Raw genomic sequence first — 8,879 nt, forward strand, 5'->3', positions numbered from 1 at the left:
GTCGGCGATTCGCCTACTCCGACGGAGAACGCAGGATTCCGCTGAGTCCGCAGGGTCCAGGACGTTGCTACCCCGCACTTCTACCACGTGACACGGTCTTGATGGATGGAATGGGTTTATTTACAGTAGTGTGGGCCGGGAAGGGCCAAGCGAGCAGATCGGGAAGCGGCCGGCACAGTCACCACCTCAACCTCCTCTTCTACCAAACCACAAGGGGCTCGGTCAATCCCTTTCCATTAGAAACCCCAAAGAATGTACTTCGTAGAAACTGCGCTGTAACAATATATATATATATATATATATATATACAGAAAGAAATCCCGGCAGCGTTGTAGACTGCCGGCATTTCTTTCTGTATTTCCTAACGAGCCCCTCATTTCTAAACCCTATTATCGTGCGAAAGCTTAGCGAGGGCCTCGGTTCTGGCAGCCTTGATGCCAAGGTAGCATAAGAGGGTTTCCCGCCAGTTGCCCGCTTATGACAGGCTGTAGACGTTCGCGTCACGCCCCGGGGGTTGAAAAGAAGGTACCCTTCTCCCCGTGTAGTCTGAGTGGCGCTGGCTACCACCCTCAAGCGTCAGATACAGTTGTAGTAAATATAAGTACCCCAGAAAGTGAAGGAGCACATAGTCGCCCAGATAGCCGAGTTGGTAAGGCATTCGAGATCTAATCGAAAGGCGTGGGTTCAGTCCCCACTCTGGGCGCGTGTTTTTCTTTCTTTGTTTATTATGTAATTAATAAAAAATAATAATAACGTAACGTCACTAACAGTAACAAATAGTCCAACCATTCCCCCCTATGTCTTCTTTGGCGTTGTAGACTGCCGGCATTTCTTTCTGTATTTCCTAACGAGCCCCTCATTTCTAAACCCTATATATATATATATATATATATATATATATATATATATATATATATATATATATATATATATATATATAGAAAATAAGGGTTGGCAGTCAAGAAAACCTCGGAAAGCAAAGGGGAGGTTGTGGTGGGTCATAGAAAGAGATGAAGAATTTTTTGAGTCGAAAAGAAAGTGGTGAAAAAATGCCCGCCGGGTGGGATCCGAACCCACGACCTCCAGAATACCGGTCTGGTGCGATAACCACTACGCTACCAGCGGGGCTGTTTCCCCAGCACTTTCTCGGGTATTTATGTTCAGGTATTTTTGTTTCCTGCACTTGGGGGTGTTAGCCAGCGCCACTCGGACTATACGGGGTGAAGGGGACCTTCTTTTTAACCCCCGGGCCGTGACTCGAGTGTCTACGGCTTGTCGAGAGTGGTCGACCAGCGTTGAACCCTCTTAAGCTCCCTTTGGCACCAAGACTGCCAGAACAGAGGCCCTCGCTAAGCATGTAGCGAATCAGAAAATTGGAAATGAGGGGCTCCGTGAAATAAGACAGAAAATAAGGGTTGGCAGTCAAGAAAACCTCGGAAAGCAAAGGAGATGTTGTGGTGGGTCATAGAAAGAGATGAAGAATTTTTTGAGTCGAAAAAAAAGTGGTGAAAAAATGCCCGCCTGGTGGGATCCGAACCCACGACCTCCAGAATACCGGTCTGGTGCGATAACCACTACGCTACCAGCGGGGCTGTTCCCCAGCACTTTCTCGGGTAGTTATGTTCAGGTATTTTTGTTTCCTGCACTTGGGGGTGTTAGCCAGCGCCACTCGGACTACTCGGGGTGAAGGGGACCTTCTTTTTAACCCCCGGGCCGTGACTCGAGTGTCTACGGCTTGTTGAGAGTGGTCGACCAGCGTTGAACCCTCTTAAGCTCCCTTTGGCACCAAGACTGCCAGAACAGAGGCCCTCGCTAAGCATGTAGCGAATCAGAAAATTGGAAATGAGGGGCTCCGTGAAATAAGACAGAAAATAAGGGTTTGCAGTCAAGAAAACCTCGGAAAGCAAAGGGGAGGTTGTGGTGAGTCATAGAAAGAGATGAATTTTTTGTCGAAAAGAAAGTGGTGAAAAAAAACGCTGGTCGACCACTCTCGACAAGCCGTAGACAAGCCATCTGTCCAAGTGTCACCGAGAAGCAGTTTTTGATTAACTCTGTCTTAACTAATAGGTTAGTTACCTGTTTACGAGACCGATGGCGTAGTTGGCCTGCTCGGCACGAGCAGAGGCCGAGGAAAGACATTCGCTTTCCAGCTGGCAAGGGAATTGAACAGGAACTCTGGGCTTACTAGTCTGACGTTCTAACCCAGTGCTCCACGCAGACAGGCTGTTGTTCTATGCAAATAGTTTGGGGTGATCTTTGCGCTGACCCGTTGGCATGGGCGCTGTCGTTGTTAGGACGTGCTGCATGCTTGGTTATGAGCCGCTAATTCGAAAGTTGCGGGGTGGCGTTTCAGACACGCGTTATGTAGTACCGCTTTGCTGTAGCTTTGGACGCTGCGGTTGTTAGGTTGCATGCTGAGATTTCAGCGTCTGTTTAGAAACGGCGGAGTTTGGGTTTTGAGACCGCTGCACACACTTGTTTACCGCTGGGCCGTCGCAATGTCTACGCTGTCGTCATTCGGCCACGCTACATGCAGGGAAATCACCCCTTAATTTGGAAGTTGCGGGGTGGCGTTGCATGGACACGCACTATTTACAGCAGCTGCGGGGCACGCCGGCAAATCAGCGGGTAATTTGAAATTGCTGAGGTTGGATTTTGGCATCGTTGGAGGCACGCGTCCTTGTTTACGCATCGTTGCCATAGCCCACACTGCATGCCGGGAAATGAGCTGCAAATTGAAAAGTGATTTGCACTTGTATTGTATACGAACAGAGTCAGCAAAATGCCTCGCCAATTGCTGAAGCGGGAGCTTCCCGTAAACGTATGATGGCCTAGATTCGGTTAAGGAATGCTTGTAATATCTACGTGTGGGAAAAATCCCAAGATTGAGGCACATGCAATAAATTCCGTGGTCTTGTCGCGAAATTCGCGAAAGTTGTCGCGAAATTCTACAAGTGTGACGGTCACCCCCGAGGGCAAGTTGATGCCATCCCCTCTAGTGCGATTAGTTCTTGCATTGCCCTCCTTAGCTTTGCGAATGCTGAGATGTGAACGCGCAGAAACGTGGGATACTTAAAAACTAGGGCAGATTTGGCATTCACCTCGAACGATAAATGTTCGCTCTTCAATATGCTTCTAAATATCTTATACAAAGCTGTGGTTGGGTTGCGTTGAGTGTGCGAGGAATATTTTGTGAGCAGGAGCGATACTCCCCAAATGCTTAAAAAAATTTGCGGTAGCGTTCAATCATGCTAGAAATTCTAGCTTATTGAAAAATTCGCTTTCACGCCCTTCGCGTTTACGCAGTGTAGATGAATTACCCAAACCAGTCGAGCGGGCATGGGTACACATTCTGCACTCACCCTTTCCCCGAAATCTTGTCAAACGTTTCATGTTTCGCAAAACGTTATAGCAGTTATCGGGAACGTCCCCTTCCCTTACTCGCAGAGCGGGTAAAATCAATCCTGCATCATTTCAGAATTAGGGAAGGAAACTTTTCTTTTCGCATCTACTATGAAATGGCATGTTCGGCATTCGAGTTCCACAAAAGGTTTACAGCGTAGGGTATTCCTGACCGAAGGTTCTTAGATGCGAAATAGAATATCATTTTTCTTGGCTTCGGCGCAGTGTATTTGTAATCATCAACAGTGCCGGAAGCATTAATACCTTTACTTCCGCAATTTTCTGGCGTCATCTAGTTCGGATGAATAGTTTTAGAATGTTTCGCGGCGTGCATTTTCGGAGATTGCTTTTTTTGCGAATGTTGAGATGTTATTGCACATAAAAACACAAAGCAACAAATGCTCTCCATGATAAAAGGCCCCTGACATTCATAAAGTTTGCGAAAGGAAGGGCTTTCGCCAAACCCAATCCTAACGACTATGATACAAAAAGTTGCAAGATTGATCCGCAAGCTGTCATCGCACTCGCTCTGCCCTTCCCTTAAGGTGGGTCATAGGGGTATAATTCTCCCAAGCTCACCAATGGCGAACGCCAGCAGTGGCAAACCTAGTCAAAATGCTCATTACAGTAAAATAGACAGTTGGGCTAGTTGGTGTTGATACATCCTTAAGTAGCGCTTAAAACGGGATGACAGTAGAGAAGACACACATGACGGCGCCATGACACACACAGCGCCGCCGTGTGTGTCTTCTCGACTGTCGTCCCGTTTCAAGCGCTACTTAACGATGCTCTTTACAGCCCAAAGAGGTAAAGAGGCAGCTCGAAGATTGACAAAAAACTCCCTCCTCCCCTCGCGGGAACCCCTGTGTAGATGCGACGCGTTGGCGGAGCGGCGAAGGGACCGCGTTTAATAGCGCGCATAACGTTGAGGGGACTGCGTAAGCCGGTCCCAGTCGATGACGACGTTGGCGTACTTGTAAAGCGGCGTGGACTCTTGGTGTTTGAGCCAAGCGTGGATGTTGCTTCGCCCGAGAACGGCACACCGGTTATATGCGCAGTGCGCCCATAGGAGAGGAAATCGCGGAAGAGAGAGTACTGCACATGCGCTGGCCCCAGCGCGTCTGCCGCGGCTATGACGCAACGTGCCGCGGCTATGACGCAACACAATCCAACACAATCCACTTTAATCCGATCCAATCCAATTCAAGCCAAGCCAAGCCAAGCCAATCCAATCAAACCCAATCCAATCCAATCCAATGCCCCTCGCGAGAGAGTGTTCGCTATCGGAGAGGAGAGGGGGTGAGCGGCGGAGAGCGCAGCTGGCGCGGCGAGGATAATGGGGGAGGGGCGGACAACGCCGCCGCCGCCGACGACGACGCCGGAGGGACAAGGCGAGTGAATCAGATGCTCTGCATCTAAAATGACGCTTACGGGAAGCAGTGGTAGCAGCAAGAGAGTCAACCAACTTGTGCAGAGCAAACCAACGCAGTTTATTACCGTTACGGCACAGACTTTTTTCGCGTCAATCGGACTCCAGGCGCAACGCCTTTGAGCTCCTCCAGGGCGAGCGCTCTCTCCGTTGCAACTGCCGCCGCCTCCAACGCCAGTCGTCAAAGTTCCTGGTCTGGTTACCCGCCGTGGTGGCTGAGTGGCTAAGGGGTTGCGCTGCTGAGCACGAGGTCGCGCGTTCGATTCCCAGCCGCGGCGGCCGCTTTCTGATGTAAGCGAGAAGCAAAAACGCCCGTGTGCCAGAGATTTCGGCGCATGTTAAAGATCCCCAGGGGCTCAAAATTAATCCGGAGCCTTCCACTACGGCGCGCCTCATCGCCAGTTGCTCCGGCGCGTTAAACCCAACAATCAATCAAAATCAATATATCCTTGTCTGGTTGACGTGCGCGCACAGATCACCACGAAACCAGGGCGGGGCACAATTTTAAGTTTCGTTGCGCATCAGTTAGACGATATTAGTTCCCGAATATCACTTATCCGCGCACAATCACGCTCCCGTCCTCTCGATATCTAGAACACCACACAGATGGTGCAGTATTGAGTCGGTCTTCTTTTGTTGCCTCTGAAGAGAGTGGCTAAGGAGGAACTCGTCGTCGTGGTTGTCTTGTGCGATTTCCTTTTTCAAATTTTAGTGGAGATGCGACGTGCCAGCCACCTGTCGCCAGAGCGACGCTGCGGATAACGGCCGATCGTTATTTTATCTGTCCACATCTACACACGAGACATTACACACCACGACCGGCTTTATAGACAGCGACCTGCCGATCGCCGCCAGAAATAATGGGAGCCGGCGTGCCAAAAGACTGCTGCGTAGGGACTGAGGGCTCCATCAGATGGGGCTAATTTTAATCCCCAAACTCGCAGCTTCGGTTGGCTCGCAGTGCGGCCGGACATTCCTCGCATAAAAAGTAGCGGTAATACTAATCGGTGCCGATTGTAAAGATCGCTACCTATATACCAGCCAGCAACGAGAAATAATAGTTAGATCAATAGATCCGTTTCTTTGTTTTGCCAACATCAACGGATACAAGTAAACTACACTGCTATTATTGCCGCCTGCGCGACTGGAATTTATGCATTTCGAGCATTTCAGTTCGGCTAGGTATGCGGAAACATTATCGACTTTCTGTTTACATCGAGGCACTTTCAGTTGACGTGAATCTCGTCTATGCACGTGCAAAAGTGGACAGGGGAGGCGCGGATTTGTGTGAACACTCCGACAGGGCCTCTCCGTGGGTGGAAGTGCTTCATTCTTACCGGGAAATATGCTTTTCCAGCGAAAGCAGCGCTAATCGACGCCACCTATTCAGCGGCTGCGGCGCTTTCACCATAACCGAGCGCTGTCCAACAAATGGCAAACTTGGTATGACAACCGTCCCCGCTAAATGCTTGCTGTGAGAATCATGGTTATCTTCGGGAAATATTTTTGAGCCACTGCCATCGTACCTAAGCGATCGGAACCTTTAATTCTGGCTAGGTTTGCCGCAGAGCTGGATGAAGGGCGCACTCACGTTCCCATCCAGCGGCCGTGCTCTTGCTTAAGTCGACTATAACCTACCTTAGTTTAAGACTCACATGCAGCCACTTTTTCAAAAAATCGCTGCTCGTGGTATTGCTACACTGCCTGCATATAAGCTGAAGGTCTACCAAGACTGCGGGGAGAATTTCTGACGCACACAGTATTGTTCTTGTTGTATACTCTAGCTATGCGTTGTAAGGCAATGCGAATCGACCACGAGCTGAGTGTTTCTTCCCGTGTTTTTGTTTTGTTGCACTATTTGAAACATTGCGCGCAGAGTGCTTCCTCTTGTTAATTTTGTATAATTTCTTTCTCTTGAAAGGCGCTGAATATTTTAAGATGGTTTATACTTTCATATTTCAAAGGCGTTGAACGCCATGAAAGGCGTTAGCAAATGGTTAGCAGCTGTGGACACTTCATTGCGGATGATATCCGAGTCGGAGCGCGTTCAGTGTACGCCGGCCGTGTGCGTGCTTTCGCCTGCCTAGCCAAGTAATAATCTCGCGTCAAAAACCCTCATTTGGGCACATCGACGAGGCCACAGTAGTTGTGCACGTGCCCAAGTGGGAATCGGCAAAAGCTGACCGCAACGGACCGAGAAAACGACGAAGTAGCAACGATGGAATGGGGATAAAACGCGTATGCAACGGGAAATTGGGAGTAATGCAGCGCCAACTGGTGCAGTGGCGTCCAAAAGAACAAAAAAAAAACTAAACAAGCAATAAGAAATTCGGCACGCAGGATCGGCGAGCATGGACAGGTCGCTAACTGCAAAGCCAGTCGTATTACGCACGATCGTTTCTGCCGCGCGCCAGAGATAAGAAACTGCCACAGCAACAGCACATGAACCATCCCTACGAAGTTTTTGTTATTTCAATGTGTGATATCAGGTTCCAACATCCACGAATTCGCAGAATAACTATTACCATGATTTCAAAGTTCTCAGAAAATACCCTCCCAAAATTTTGTTTCTTGCAACAGTGCCCACTCTTCCACGCCTACGCCTTTACGCTCCTTAATAAAAAAGGATCTATTCTGCCGTGATAGTAGCAGCTCTCCAATTTTTATGTTCCAACGAGCAAAGCAAGAAAATACGTACTTACGTAACGCCGACCCCAATTTATTGTCATAACAACTGGGATTAGCACTATAAAGAACAGGACACACGTAAGAAAAAACGGACAGGACTGGCGCTTCCTGTTCGTTTTTTCTTACGTGTGTCCTGTTCTTTATAGCGCCAATCCCAGTTGTTATGATCATGAACCAACTAGCCCAGCAACAAGTTGTATAACCCGAATTTAGTGATTTAGCAAACCCTTTGTCTGAACTTTGTTAAAAACAATGGGAAAACGGTTGTGTTTCAACGAAGAAATACAAAGCAGTCTTCGATTGAGAATGTCAGTCCTCCGATAAACTGAAAAAAAAGTGCACATTTCTCCTGCTTCATTGCTCTGAATATAATTTCTGAAGGCTCCATTGAGTAAGAACCATTCAAGTAATTAGACAGGGAGCTCAGAGGCCTCAAAACTATTTTCCTATGTGCCCCTTGAATGTACAGATGCGTCGGAAACTTGCAACTCCTTGTTCAGATCATCAAGAAAAGCAACCATCACTGCTTCTAAAACTCTTGTGCTTTGAATGCCTGAATCTTAAGTTGCGCTAATGTCGATAAAGCTACCTCAGACAGTAACGTGGAGGATGTTTCATCTACACCTCCTTAGCACGACCATTTTCTGTCCTTTCCATCGTTACCGTCTACAACAATTTCTGAAAAAAATTACACCTTTGCGGGGAATCAGAATAAGGATTTCCTTTCTTCTGCCACCGAAGTAGACCTTTGAGCTCGCGTCTATCGAGGAAAAGTTCGATTATTCTTAACTCATCTTGGATCCGTCTTAAGTTGCGGCACGAGGCCGTTCTGAGATTTCCCATTAATTTTTTTTACATACAGCACCTGCGCCCAGTCTTACCTTGATCACGTGGCCGCAGCATTTTTGTGCGTTGAAACCCTGCAACCTCGACACATGGTTTTCTCGGGTGAGACGTCGCAATGCAAAGACACGTCTTCTACCCTCCTACGATGAGCCGCGCCGTGTCCCAAATAAGATGGTGAAGTCCGCTACCACCCTGATTGGTCTCGAAGAAGCCGCCTTCTTGCACGGCCTCAAGCCGGCGTGCCTCGAAACTCCACCCAACAAACCCCGTTCAGAAGTAGCCAGCTCAACCGTTCGTCTGCCTACTTCCAGATTCAACACAAAGCCCTGTGGAATTCCATGTTTCGTTAGGGCGGGGGTCATCAGAGCTCTTTCCGTGAGCGCGAACCGTCGGCGCTTTATGGTCGTCTACATATAATGAAAAGCATAAATAAAACGAGGAGCTCGTGCTTCGTTTTCCACTACCGCACGGGCATTTCTGTACTGAAAGCCTACCGCAGTAGGCATGTTGCTCT

The 8,879-nt window shown here is 48.5% G+C and overlaps 1 non-coding gene across 1 annotated transcript; it reads left to right on the top strand.

Moving 5' to 3' along the window:
• Positions 1-631: 631 nt before the first annotated feature.
• Positions 632-703, top strand: Trnar-ucu (transfer RNA arginine (anticodon UCU)). Its single transcript has one exon. It is a non-coding gene; the product is annotated as a tRNA-Arg (tRNA).
• The last annotated feature ends 8,176 nt before the right edge of the window (positions 704-8,879 follow it).

The sequence above is a fragment of the Haemaphysalis longicornis genome, unplaced genomic scaffold (assembly GCF_048455015.1).
Source record: "Haemaphysalis longicornis isolate Haplotype H1 unplaced genomic scaffold, Haemaphysalis longicornis Haplotype H1 scaffold_14, whole genome shotgun sequence".
NCBI lineage: Eukaryota > Metazoa > Arthropoda > Arachnida > Ixodida > Ixodidae > Haemaphysalis > Haemaphysalis longicornis.